The 13,736-nt window shown below is 38.2% G+C and overlaps 1 pseudogene; it reads left to right on the forward strand.

Moving 5' to 3' along the window:
- Positions 1 to 453: 453 nt before the first annotated feature.
- On the forward strand, positions 454 to 10,914 carry LOC145566930 (protein ANTI-SILENCING 1-like; annotated as a pseudogene).
- Positions 10,915 to 13,736: the final 2,822 nt, after the last annotated feature.

Here is a 13,736-nt window from a genome sequence, read left to right on the forward strand (position 1 = left end):
ATTCTAATGCTGCTACCTTGTAAAGTTTTAAGTATGTGATAATTTATCCTAGTAATGTCGCTGTGTACGTTTCTGATTTGTGGATCCCTTTGAATGGTCTCCCATCAGATAGGCCTATCGGATTATGTTGTAGAGGTTTTGGGATCAACCGATCAAGTGTTTAAGTAACCAAGTTTGCGTTTGTTCTAGTTATTTGGCGAAATATTTAAACGCGAATTGTTACTGATATTTTTTTAAAATGTGAATTGTTTTACTTCCATATATATGTGTTTGATCATACATAAATTTTACGTTCATGTAGACGACCCCACTTATGGGAGTAAGACTTTGATTGATTGATATTCTATTTGCTTTTTAAATACCTGCATAGGTGATGGAATTTTACTTCTTTGATGACAGTTATTAAAACTTTTATGTGGAGATTCTAGCATATTATTTTTTGCTGTAGTGTATTTTGTCTAAGACAGTGCTTGCCTTATGATGCAGATCTGTGCATCATCACTCATCTTATACAAATGTCTGTAAGTGACGAAGGTAAACTTGATGAAGTAGACTTCTCGTGGGGTCTAAAGAAGGGATTAGGTGGTAAGGATGGGGATTTGCAGATTTATCATTCTTTTACATATGATGGTGTGGAGTACTTTCTCTACGATTCAGTATATCTGTTCAAGGATGGATTACCAGAACCATACATTGGTAAGCTCATCCAAATTTATGAGCGTCCTAATAAAGAAAGGAAGGTCAAAGTGCTATGGTTTTTCCGTCCTTCGGAAGTATCTAATTTTTTGGGAGGTGTAAATGTGCTTGAGAATGAGCTGTTTTTAGCTACTGGTTTTGGCAGAGGTTTGGCAAATATTAATCCCCTGGTAATATTTTTGAGATTTTATTCTTACGTTTACATGTTAAAATTTCTTTAATTGCTCCTGTTCTCTACTTTTTTTTTTTTTTTTTTTTTTGTTGTTTTTGAGTGTGGAGTATGGCATATATATGTTGCTTCCCATCATTGATCGTGCCTTATGAGCTTATTGTAGTTATATATTACTAATGTTCATATTGCACTTCTCTCTTTTCTTTTTCTTTTTGTTTTTTTTTTATTTTTTTTTTTATAGTGTGTGTGAGAGTGGCTTTACCTTTTATAGTTTACTAGCTTTAGTTGTTATTTCTTTCACTTTTGCTGAAGTCGTGTCTCTTTATGAATTCACCTGATTCTTTAATTTTTGGCACGTAAGTCAATTAGGGATAAAACTGTCTATGCCTTTTTACCTCTTGAAATGTACTAGTAGGTGCTTATGGATTCCACTAATGATGTTTTTGGGTTTTATTTGTAACAATATGGATTTGATGGGTGTTGAGACGCTGCAGCAAGCCACTAATGCTATCCTATTTAATTGTCTTTAAGGCCATGAGCTGGTTTGTCTTTGTGTGACCAATCAAGGGGGAAGATTATTAATTGTTGTTGTGCTGATACTGTGAGGCTATTAAAGTAACAGGGGAGTCAATATATCAAAGATCATTATAGTATTACTGTCTCATAGAGAAGGTAGAAGTTTCTAAATGGAAGGCATAGGTAAGTGTGGCCACTTGAAGATAATTCTGATACGATGGATGACTTTTGGTGTATGTTCCATAGCATTGGTTTGTTGAAATAGGAAATTATGTTGAGGTGGATGGGCAATGGGTTTAGAAATTTTGATATTGTTTGTTATGCTTGATTGAAGATTACAAATATTAGAGGCATAAAAAAGAGAAATCGGTTTGTTTAGTTCTTTAGTATCTTAAGTGTAGGGTGGTCAATTAACTTAGTTGTTGCTTCTACTTAGAGGGAGGATGAAAAGTAGTTATGCTTTTAGATTTTCAATGGCTGTGCTAATGTGCGGTATGTGCTTGGGTGATTCGATGAGTAGTATAACAACACAATATATTTCCTCCATTTTCCAGTTATGACACCACATGCTTTAGACATCTTCCAACACGACACCAACATTATCAACTGATCCCCTGTATGTTTTCCCTTAACAAGCATCCTTCCATCCTCATCTTACCATGAAATTCTGCGCACAGAGCCTTACTGCCCATTGGCCATCGTGAATATGTGCTACACAATTTTCCATCTTTGCTTCAACTAACCACATTTAGTTTAATACTCAAATCTTAGAGAAAAATCCCTAGTGCCAGTCTAATGTTCAATATGACACAGCTGTGGGAGTGGAAGGTGATGATGCAAAATAAATTCCAAAATCTTGTACTTTTGAGCAATTAACAAGGGCTGACTTTTGGAAGCTAAATATAGTCATTTATATTCTTGATTCTATGCGTTCAAATTTGACCTTCACTAGGTTTAATCTTCTCACTAAAGTAAGTAGTCCAATTTTCATATTGAGGTGAAACAATGAAGGATTGTCCTTTTAGTTCTTTAATTTCTCCACCCCACTTCACCTCACCGCACTACAATGCAAAAAATAAGAATTGTCCATTGGCTTAAACAAGTTTTTACACACTATCATTTTCTCACTCTCAAGAGACCACAAAAAGAAGTGGTGTTATTATATATATATATATATATATATATGTGTGTGTGTGTGTGTATATATATATACATATATATATGTATATATATATATATAAGTATGAACTTTAACGTTCATGAGAAGTTGCTCTTGTAGAAGCTAATTCATTGTTTGCCTTAATGATCCTTTTTTATTTCATTCTTGTTTCATCTTTATAAAAAAAGGTGAGCCGGAGGAGCTCCACTGCTGCACCTTTAAGATTAACGAGCCAATGAAATATGGTTTGTTAGGTTTTTTCTCGGGTGATTGAAGTGAAAAAACCATATTGGCTTTGAAACAATTTCTAATATCTTACCAAAGGTGAGGGATAGTATTGGGGTACCTAATCTTGGTTGCAGAAGACGCGACCACGTAGTTAAGGTGCATTTTGTTCACTGTAAAAAAAGTTTTAAAGTTTAATCAAGATATAAGGTGAAATCAGATCTAAAAAGTGAGGCGAAGAGAACACACCCTAAAGGTTGTGATGGAGGCTGAGAGCCCATGACTGAGGTTTTGATTCCCTAAATTTAACCACATCCCAACGACGAAGAGGACATTTTTGGAGTCAAGCTAAATTCCATTCAATTTTTGCGCCTTTAGGCGTTTTAAGTTGCAAGGACGTTCTCAGTGTTGATTTTGATATGCATTACGATGCTGCCTCTGATTCTGCTCGTACTAATTCAGGAGGCAATTGCCGGGAAGTGTAATTTTGTTTGTATTTCCAAGGATCAATGAAACCAGCAACCATCAACTGAAGAAGTTAAGACAGCACACTTTGTGTTTTATCGTACATTTGATGTTCAACATTCTACAATTTCTGATGTGCTGGGTGAAACAATTGCCATGGTTAAGGGTGTGTTTTGAACCCAAAAATCTATCTTTTGACCTTGTGTTAGAAAAAGTTTTTCTTTTGACACTATTGTTTTGTTGCTATTCTGTTTCAGTTTACTACTTATTGAACAAAAATGATATTCCACCATCAAGTCACGCTAAGTTAGATAGTGGAAATACAGTAGTGAGGATAGAAAATTCACCTAATTCTGTTGAAAATACTCTCGTGGCTGAAAATACTGTAGAGAATGACGCCATTGTAGGCTCTCTAACATCGAATGATGATGATGGAGCAGAAGATATTTTGGACAAGTCAAAATCCTGTCCTCCAAAAAATCGTGAAGATGTTCAATGTGATGATACGGGTCTAAAAAAGGGACTAAAGAAAAACTTTGTATCCAACAAGGATAATGTTGGTGCAGATGAAAATGTGTTGTTTGATGCTGGTGTGTGTTCTTTCTTGGTGAAGGATGACAGAGTGTCGAACAAAAAGGGTGTTCCTATATCTGATAATAGAGGTTCAGTGGATTTATGTGAGACCAAAGTGGTCTTGGGTTCTGGTCAAAAAACCAGATTGAGATCACCTGATTCCAAAAAAACTGAAGTGGACGAAGTTACTGAATTTGCTGCAAAGACAGGACCATCATCAAGTGGTACCTTGCTAAAATCCAAGCTTGTAAAATCTGTCCATCCATCGAATGAGAGACCAAAGATTCATGGGCAGAAGTCAGTTGCTGATTTTGGTGTTATGGTGGAGAGGCCTTTAAAGAAACTTACTGATAATGTTGCTCCACTACCAAGCAGTAATGATAAGGTGTCACAGTCTTCTGGCGTTGCTGCTGAAACATTTGATAAAAGGAAGATGATAAAATCTGTTAATCCATCGGGTGGAAAGGCAATTAATCTTAGGTTGAAGTCACGTGATGATTGTGGAAAAGGTGATGGCTCTGCTTCAGTTCCATCCACTTCTGTCTCTGAGAAGGGAAAGAAAGAAGTGAAAATGGGTATTCAAATAGGAACTGGTTTGGTGCGAAAATTGAAGTCTGTTAATGATTCTGGTGCTTTGGAGGAGAAGCCATCAAAGAAACTTAAGCATAATGTTATTAATCCATTACCATTGGATGATGGTGGTCGGTTCAATGCACATAACGCTGCTTCTGTTTCTGCTGCAAATAATAATGCTTCAGAGCCTTCTGGTGTTGCTGCTAAAACAACTAATAAAAGCAAGATGGGTAAACAATTGGTTGGTAGAAGCAGTGGCATTCCTAAGATGCTAAAGTCTAATAGCATATTTGAGAGTAAACCTGTGGGAAAGTTGCTTAAAATGTCTACTAGACAACCTGTTGGCAATGCTGCTGAAATTAGTGATAGCAGACAATTGGACAGGGGTACAAGTCATGGCCTACCTAAGAAGCCAAAGTACAATAACGTAATAAAGGAGAAATCTAGTGACAAAGCTAGCAAAACTGGTGCAATGCTATCAAAAGATATGCGAAAATCAGCTCTGGCCTCTCATACAAGTGACAAGGCTCCACAGTGCAATAAAGTGGAGAGTGGTTGTGGTGTGGGGTTGGATGGTACAAAGGATGGCCTCACACATCTCAAATCTAAGGGCAAAGTAGAGGACAAATCTAATCTTAAGTTGAATAGAGTGTCCATCAAACAAGCTAAAGTTACGGGCGCTTATGCTTATGGGCTTCTTATCGAAGTCACTCAAAGACCCCCTGTAAGTTTGTTGCTATTTAACCTTCAATTGGATGCTCCTTACCTTTTATCTATAGTATTTCATTATCTTGTACCAGTTCATTTCCTAATGGCGGATAAAATGTTCTCTCGTCTTTGAGTTTTTCGAACGTGCTTCAATAAAACTACTTGCTAACCAAAACCTTGTATTATTAGAATGTGTGAGTGAATGTGTAAGAGACTAGTGGTGAAAATCTATGTTAGAATTTCTTGTTTTGGTGTAGGTACTTCCATTTGCCCCAGATTAGTTTTAACCTTATCAAAATGCATATTCTAGGTTATAAGTTGTTAGGTGCCTATTGTTATTTTATTGATTAAGCATATATGAAAAGCTATAGGGAGGTATTATTTTATTGAAATGCTAGATGTTTAAGAAATCTTGGGGTGTATTTTTGTTGGATGTGAGTGTGAGGGACTATATATTTTTGGTGATGGAAAAAGAGGTATTAAAATAACAGTTGAGTTTCTTCTAAAATAGTGTAAAATTCATTGTCTACGTGAAAAGAGAGAAGGTAAAAAGTAACTTGGATAAAGAGAGAAGTAAATTATTTAGTTTAGAAGAATGACTTACTTTGACTTTATTATGGTAAAATGAATTTTCACACTATTTAAATGCCAAGAAAAGAGTATTGAAAAAGAATGTTTATTCATTTAATAGTAACATATTTTTTTAATTAGATGCTAACATGTAAAACAATACTCCTTCCTTCCCTAAAAGAATGTCCCAAATCTCTATCTCACTTTACAAAGAAGCAAGTGCAAGTTTATGCACAGATGGTTACTACTATTGATGTTGAGAGAAAGATACGCAGCAAGAGGGTTTCAAGTGGGAAATTTACTAATTAAGGTACAGAACAATTTTTAAAGGATATCGTTGTTTTAAATGTGATTATGGGGAAGTCTTTTGAGGATGGAGGGAGCATTGCCTCTCGTTGTAGTGGTGCCGTGATGGTTGTAGTTCTTTGCTCTTCGAGCGGTAAAATGTAGTGCTTTTTGTGTTTAGACAAGGCGGCGTTATGAGACTTACCTAAGTTCACAAAGACACACCAAGAGGAACTCGTTCCTTTTGTGTTTAGACAAGGCTATGTTAGGAGATTTACCTAGGTTCACTATGACGCCTCGAAAGGAAAATGTGCCTTTTGTGTTTAGACAAGGCAATTATAATGCCTAGGCTCACTAAGACATACCCAAGAGGCATAAAACTATTGTCACTTGAAAAATTTCTTTTGCCTCCCTTTATATACAATACAATCGATGTTTCCTCATGGATTGAATGTTAGAGTGATCACCCCATTGCCCATTCATCTCTAATTTTGGTTCATCTTTTCTGCTTTTTATAGCCATGTAAAAATATCTTCATGTACTAATGTGTTATCTCTTTCATTTGTTGACTTCTATGTCTCTTTATTGGTCTTATTCTCTTCTGTTTTGTAGCTTATAATTTATTTTTTTTTTATAAATATTTTATCTACGAAAAAATGTTGATTATGGTATGATTTTCTTGTTGTAGTAATCTTCTTGCATTCATTCTCATATTGTACACAGGACGAGAGCAAATGGGTGCTTGCTTGCAATGTTGTGAGTATTTTTCTTTACGCGTATCTTTTTCTGTGATTAGCTAAATTTGATTATTTGGTGTGTTTGGAAGGGGTATGTGCCAAAATTTGTAAGTATAAAGTGCAATCCTATCATAGAATTTATGCTTGTATGGTCCCGAGATGTTATTGCCTAAGTTGGTAATGGATGTTGCTTAATTCTAATGAATGTTATATTTGAATATTTGGATTTTAGTATGGATCATTCAAGGAACGTGAAAACTAGGGAGAGAGGAGGTTGATGTGGAATTTGGTAGACATTGTTTGATAATGTTGGTTGTTCTGCTTCTCCAGTTATCTTTTTTCCCTTTTAGCTGATATTTATCCGACTCTCCAAATCCATATGTGCTTGTGGTCTAATTCTTGAAACGTAATTGGAAAATATGGAAAACACTTTGTTCATGCTATGACTCATCTTTGCCTGTGAGAATATTCTTACTAGAGTTTGGGTAGGAGGTTGCTCGATTGTCATTGAGTATGGAATTGCTGCTGATTTTTGTTTAGTGAAAAATGAAGGCAGCTGGCCTTTGGCCAGTTCTTTCAAATTGATGAAAAAATAGATAGAATAACTTCTCTCTGTTGTCTAGGATAAAGAGTTTTAGTTACCATCCATTATTTCTAATTGTGTTTATTGTATTAGCTTTTGTTAAAACATAAATAATTTGATATTTACTTGATTGAACTAAGTGTTGGAATTTATTTGAATTTCTATGGTTATAACAGTAATTACAGAGTAAAATTTAGCTATATACCTTTGTGAAATATTGTTATAGTATTGTTGTTGATTTCCTTGTTGCTAATTTTTGTATTCTTTATATTTAACATTAGTGGTGTTGATATAATTGTTATCTTATTCACGTGTAATATAGTCTTATTTTAATTTAGCACAACTCTAAATAATTATCACATATTGACTACTTATTAATCGCTATATCTAATGATTAAAGTTAATGGACAATGATGATGCTTAAAGGTTGACTTTTTTTATAGATAGCTAATGTAGTTGATCTATTTGATGCATTTATTTGAAGATTTGATATGTGAGTTATGTAATGCTAATCATTTTTTATTTTTTAAAATTTTTGGTAAGCAAGTAAGAATATATTACTAATAAACTAAACCAAAAACAGGATCAGGGCAAGCCCTCAAGTACACCAACACGGCCTAACCTAAACCAAGAGAATACAACAAACCAACAATAAATTCAATTCATATTTACTTTCCTTATAGATTAGCGTACATATAAGGTCCAATTTTAGTCAAATTAGACAGTTAGATTAGATCAGAAAAAATAAGTTTAGATCATATAAGCAAAACTAAGGTGAATTAAACAAGGCCTAAGATAGCCAATGTATGCATGAATGTAGATCGATCCTTTCTTGATCGATGTGTTAAGTTTCCCTTTTGTAAATATTTAAAATATACCTGAATTAAATTGTGGAGAAACAAATGAACTTGTAAAAAATTTTACAAACTGAAGATGATGACTCTTAGAGAGCATATAGGACTTAATATGCTTTTTTTTTTTTCTTTTTTCTTTTTTTTGTTACAATGTTAGACTTTTAGTGGAAACAAGCTCTTTATTTTTACAATAAGGAAGCTCTCTTGAACTTTTTTTAAATATTTTGAATGAGGTTCTTTATTTTAAATGCCTTTACGAAATTTGTGTTCCAGCCTTGGGAAGAAAGAATGAAGGAAGCCCATGATCGGAAAACTCTTGTTCTGCTCTTGAATTTGGATCCCACATACACCTCACACGAAGTTGAGGTAATGACCTTTTGGATTTTATTATTTATTAAATAAGGAGTAATGTGTTTGTTTATGTATTTGGCTTCTGTAACAAGTTTAAGTTTGTCTTCTTGTCAATGAGCTCTAGGATAAATTCCAAGCATGTTGTAATAACCAATATTTTCTGTTTCAGTCTTCTACTGTTAATGTCTCTAAAGGTCTGCTTTTTTGTTATGGTAGATTTTATAAACAATGTGGTCTCGTCATTTTATTTTGCCTTTTGTGTTGCATATCCATTTTTGGATTTCTTTATATATGTGATTGGAAATTGAAACTTACCATGATTCAGGAGTAATGAAAGACCTTAATAAAATCACGTGCATGCTTTATAGTCCTGAGATTCGAGAAGTGATCTACCAAGAGTTATGGAACCCATTTTCTTTTTCTTCCCTGCACATACAAAAGTTGATCCTTCTTGTTGAGCTATTTATGTAGTGTTGATTTATTGCTCTTCCATGCTTAAAACACACGCCAGCACAAATAAAGAAGAAAGAAAATTGGCTGCAGGATAATATTCTGCTTGAATTTGTCTGTTTCTAAAGCATACCTTTAATATTGGGAATGCCTGCATTTTATGTCAGAACATAGTATGGCATGGTCTTGGATGTGATTGCACAGCGAAAATGGTGCCTCATACTGCCTTATCAAGCCCACATTCTGGCAAGTCACCCTATACTAAGAATTTTTTTACATAACCTTAAATCTTTAGTTCGTTATGATGTTGAGTTACGTTGAATATCCTGCTTGTAGGACAAGCTTTTGCTATTTTTAAAACTCCGGAAGCTGCAAAGAAGATTGTTAGGAAGCTTGATGAGGAGTGCTTACTTCTCCCTAATGGAAGGTTTGTGCATCTATATATTGTTTGTGTGTGTGTGTGTGTGTGTGTTCTTGCTTGCTATGGTAGGTGGGGTGGGAGAGGAGAGGGGTAGAGTTGAGAAGGGAAAAAGGATGTTTTATTAATCATTTATAACTGTGCCTGTGATTGTTACTTCTTAGATACATTGTGCTAGATCTTTGATTCTTATGTGCATGAATGTGATTGTAACTTCAATACATCGTGCAAGATCACCTGTCATTGAACTTCATCCTCCACTTCCAATTCTAAAGTTGATATCTGTAGGCAAGGTTCCGAGCCTCTGTTTACTGCTGTTGTAAATAGGGAATGGGTATAATGAGTTAGGCCAGACACCAATGAGCCTTTTGCTGGCAGTTAGGCAGTGAAACTGAATGATTGTCTGAATCTGTAGACCTCTGTTTATCCTGGAAGTGAGATAAATACTCATAAGACATGCTCAACTGTCCAATCTTAGGGGTTAATTGTTAAATGTGCTGCAATTTAACTTATTTCTATTCAAGAATTAGTACGTTCCTTTTTCTTTGTATATTGTGCAGTATGTCTTGGTTGTTTTGTTTTGCAAATAAATGGTGGAAATTCTATTCAGGACATCATTTCCAGGTAGTAAGGTCAATACCTTGTTCTCAGATCTTGGAGAAGAAGCTTCTGCATCTGCTTTATGGTCCTTGGCCTTTTTTAAGTCTAATTTACTGTGCTTGCACCAGAAGTAGTTCATACTTCACTGTGTTGTGAAATTGAATTCTTTGGTTAATGATTTTGTCAAAGCCTAGAATCCTCTCATTTGGGATTACCTTTTCTGTGATGACTTTTTGTTGAATGTAGTATTTCTTGTGCTATGATATATGCGAGGTTAGAATTTAAGTATCGGTGGATGTCCAAGAGATTTTATGGGGAATTTTGTTGGTTCCAAGAGAAGCCCTTTTTTGTTAGTTTGTAGCTTGCCAATATTTTCATGAATATAATCTTGATGAGTTTTTAAGGGAACCCCTTTCCATGCTATATGAATCTATAATCTTTACTATTTGTTCAGAGCATAACTTACATATGCTTTCAGGGCTCTTGTAGGTGTCTTTAAAGTTCTAACCATCTCTGGAATGAAGTCTTCATTTCCTGGGCATCTGGTCATTGATAAGCTTAGAAACCAAATGTCACGAGAATTGGTAACGTTAATTTGCTGGTTTATGTTTTTGGCTTCATCTTCGAGTACTTTTAAAAGCATCTTGCTTTTGTTTCCTACTTTGAAGTTGCCTAGTCTTCTCTATATTGATGTTTCTGACTATTTCCATCAGAGAGAAGCAGTTTCTACTTCTCATACTTCTCTGCCTAACAACCTTGAGTATGAGATGGCACTAGATTGGCGAATGCTTCAAGAGAGGTCGAACGTGTGGTGGAATACATTGTATAAGGTTACATGCATCTGTGAAGTGAATTTTTTTTTTTTTTTTTTTCCCAAGAAGAATATTTGTGATCATTTCCTCAAATTTGTCTGTTACCCTATCTGTAGAAACAAATAGAAGAAATTGAAAGTTTGAAGACGAGGCTGAAGTCAAAGTGATCAAATCACTGTATTGGTAATAACTTGATATTTCTACTGTTTTAGAATGTGACGAGTGCACTAATTCCTAAGGACCGTGGCTTGATTACTTATGTGCGAAGGAGGAGGGGTCAGCCAAGTTATGAGGAGCCAATGAGAGAAGGTCTGCCAAGGAATGTGACAGCAGGGCAGCAGTCACCACCAAATCAATGAGGCAGCCCCTGAGATCATGATAGCTGCTGCACTTCTGTTTTATCCTTTTTGTCAGCTTGTGTATATATAAGAAAGGGAGGGTTGGGATTGGAGGTTAGGCAAGATCATAGTAATTTCTAGACTAGAGAGTGGTGCCCTAAAGGTGCTAATTAGAGACTAGTAGCCTCAAGCTACTCTTGTTGCAATTTCCATTTCAAAGTAATCAGAAATCTGCCCAACTTCCCCAAGATTGAATCTTTATTGCATAATTTCATTTTATTATAAGTTAATATTTGCTAGTCTGTTACAAGTGGTATCAGAGCGGCGGTCCTGCACCTGCCGGTACCGGGAAACCACCCTCCGTACTCTGTTTTCAAAAAAAAAAAAAAAAAAAAAAAAAGAGGGAAAGAACATGGTGACCTCAACAACCCAACGGTGCGATAACCTGGATGAGCAGATGGCCGGAGTACAAGCACGGCTGGAGGCCTTAGAGGCGGCGATGAAAACTCAGGAAGAAAGTCTCAAGAAGTCATTGAACGAGACCAGTCAGAAACTTGACAATCAGCTTGAGTTGCTTCGGCAGCAGCAGGGAGCTCAGACGGAGGCGAATGCTATAACCCAGGCCCAATTCTTCGAGGAGTTGCGGGGCTTGGTCAATCAGAGAAACCAAGAGCAAGGTTACACTCCGGGGAACCACAACCAGAACGGAGGAGGTGACCAATATTGGAGACCAAGAAAGTTGGATATGCCTCTCTTTGAAGGGGCGGATCCAGACAGATGGATATTGAAGGGAGAAAAGTACTTCATGCACTACCATCTCACGGAGGAGCAAAAGCTTCAAGCGGCGGTGTCAGCTATTGAAGGTGATGCGCTGAGGTGGTTTCAATGGGAGAATAGGCGGCGACCAATTCCGAGCTGGGAAAGCCTTAAACAAGGATCTTGCGCCAGTTCCGGCCAACTCACGCTGGCAGCCTCCACGAACAATGGCTAGCGGCGAGTCAGGAGACCACCGTGAGTGAGTATCGCAAACGTTTCATCGAGCTTTCAGCTCCTCTTGAAGACATACCAGAGACGATAATGATGGGTCACTTTATTAATGGGCTAAAAGACGAAATTAAGGCTGATGTTAGGTTAATGAGCCCGTTCAATCTGGAGCAAGCAATGGAGATTGCGGGTCGGGTCGAGGAGCGCAATTTGGTTAGTAGGTCGAAACGGGTCATGCCCAATTTCTTTGGTACGGGTAGACCCGCAGCCAGTGGATCCGAGTCTTCAGGATCCAGATCCGTGACCGGATCCGGACTTGTCCAGACCTTTGGAACCCCGATCCAACAAGCCTCCACCTTCAAGGGGTGGCCAAGAGCACCCACTGAGTCGCAGGTGTCGGTGAACGCACCCAGAACCACCGCGGCGGCGTCGACAGCTAGATCTGGGGAGCCGCGGCGTCTCTCCGACTTCGAGCACCAGGAGCGCAAGGCTCGTGGCCTCTGTTTCCGGTGCGACGAACGCTGGAGCGTCGGTCACCGCTGCAAGAACAAGGAACTCAGCATCTCTTGCTTGGAGAAGAAGATGACGCGATCGCCGGACCGTCTAAACCACCGGAGGTAGACTCCAGCGACGAGGAGGTGGCGGCTGGAGCCTCTCTTTGCTCCTTGGTGGGGATCTCAAGTCCGAGAACGATGAAGCTGGAGAGGAGGGTCGGACCTAAGTCGGTGGTAGTCTTGGTGGACCCCGGCGCCACCCACAACTTCATCTCCGAGCTGCTGGTGGCGGAGGTGGGGGTTCCGGTGAGCGGAGATCGTGAATTTGGGGTCTCACTTGGGAATGGCGATATCATCTTGGGAAAAGGGAGGTGTGCCGGAGTTCGGGTGGTGCTCAAGGGGGGCTTTGTGGTGGTGGACAATTTTTTGCCACTGAAATTGGGGAGTGCTGATCTGATATTGGGCATTGAGTGGCTTGAGAAACTTGGCTCCATGACTCACAATTGGAAAACCCACGTGATGAGTTTCATGGTGGGTGAAGAGTTGGTGACCTTGGTGGGAAACCCGGCGTTGGAGCGCTCGAAGGTGTCCTTGAGGGCCATGATAAGGGCGTTGCAACATGAGGGAGGCGGGTTATGGGTGGAAATAAATCAAGTTGAAGTGGCTGCCACGCGGGGGGGTGATGAGGGAGCCCACGGGGCTGCTGTCCCACCGTGGATGGAGGGATTTTTGGGGCGGTTTGGGTGTGTGTTCACGGCTCCCAAGGGGCTGCCTCCCCGGAGGGGGCACGAGCACGCCATTGTGTTGAAAGAGGGGAGTAATCCGGTGAGTGTTAGACCCTACCGATACCCTCAATTTCAAAAAGATGAGATCGAAAAAATGATTAGGGAGATGTTGGTGGCCGGAATTATTAAGCCATCGGTGAGTCCTTTTTAGAGCCCGGTTTTGTTGGTTAGGAAGAAAGACGGCTCGTGGAGGTTTTGTGTGGATTACCGTGCCTTGAACCGTGAGACCATTCCGGATAAGTACCCCATTCCGATCATCGATGAACTCTTGGATGAACTACATGGAGCGGCCATTTTTTCCAAGTTGGACCTCAAATCGGGGTATCATCAAATATTGGTGAGGGATGAGGACACTCACAAGACGGCTTTTTGTACCCACGAGGGCCAT

The sequence above is a fragment of the Chenopodium album genome, chromosome 11, assembly GCF_948465745.1.
Source record: "Chenopodium album chromosome 11, dcCheAlbu1.1, whole genome shotgun sequence".
In the NCBI taxonomy this organism is placed as follows: domain Eukaryota; kingdom Viridiplantae; phylum Streptophyta; class Magnoliopsida; order Caryophyllales; family Amaranthaceae; genus Chenopodium; species Chenopodium album.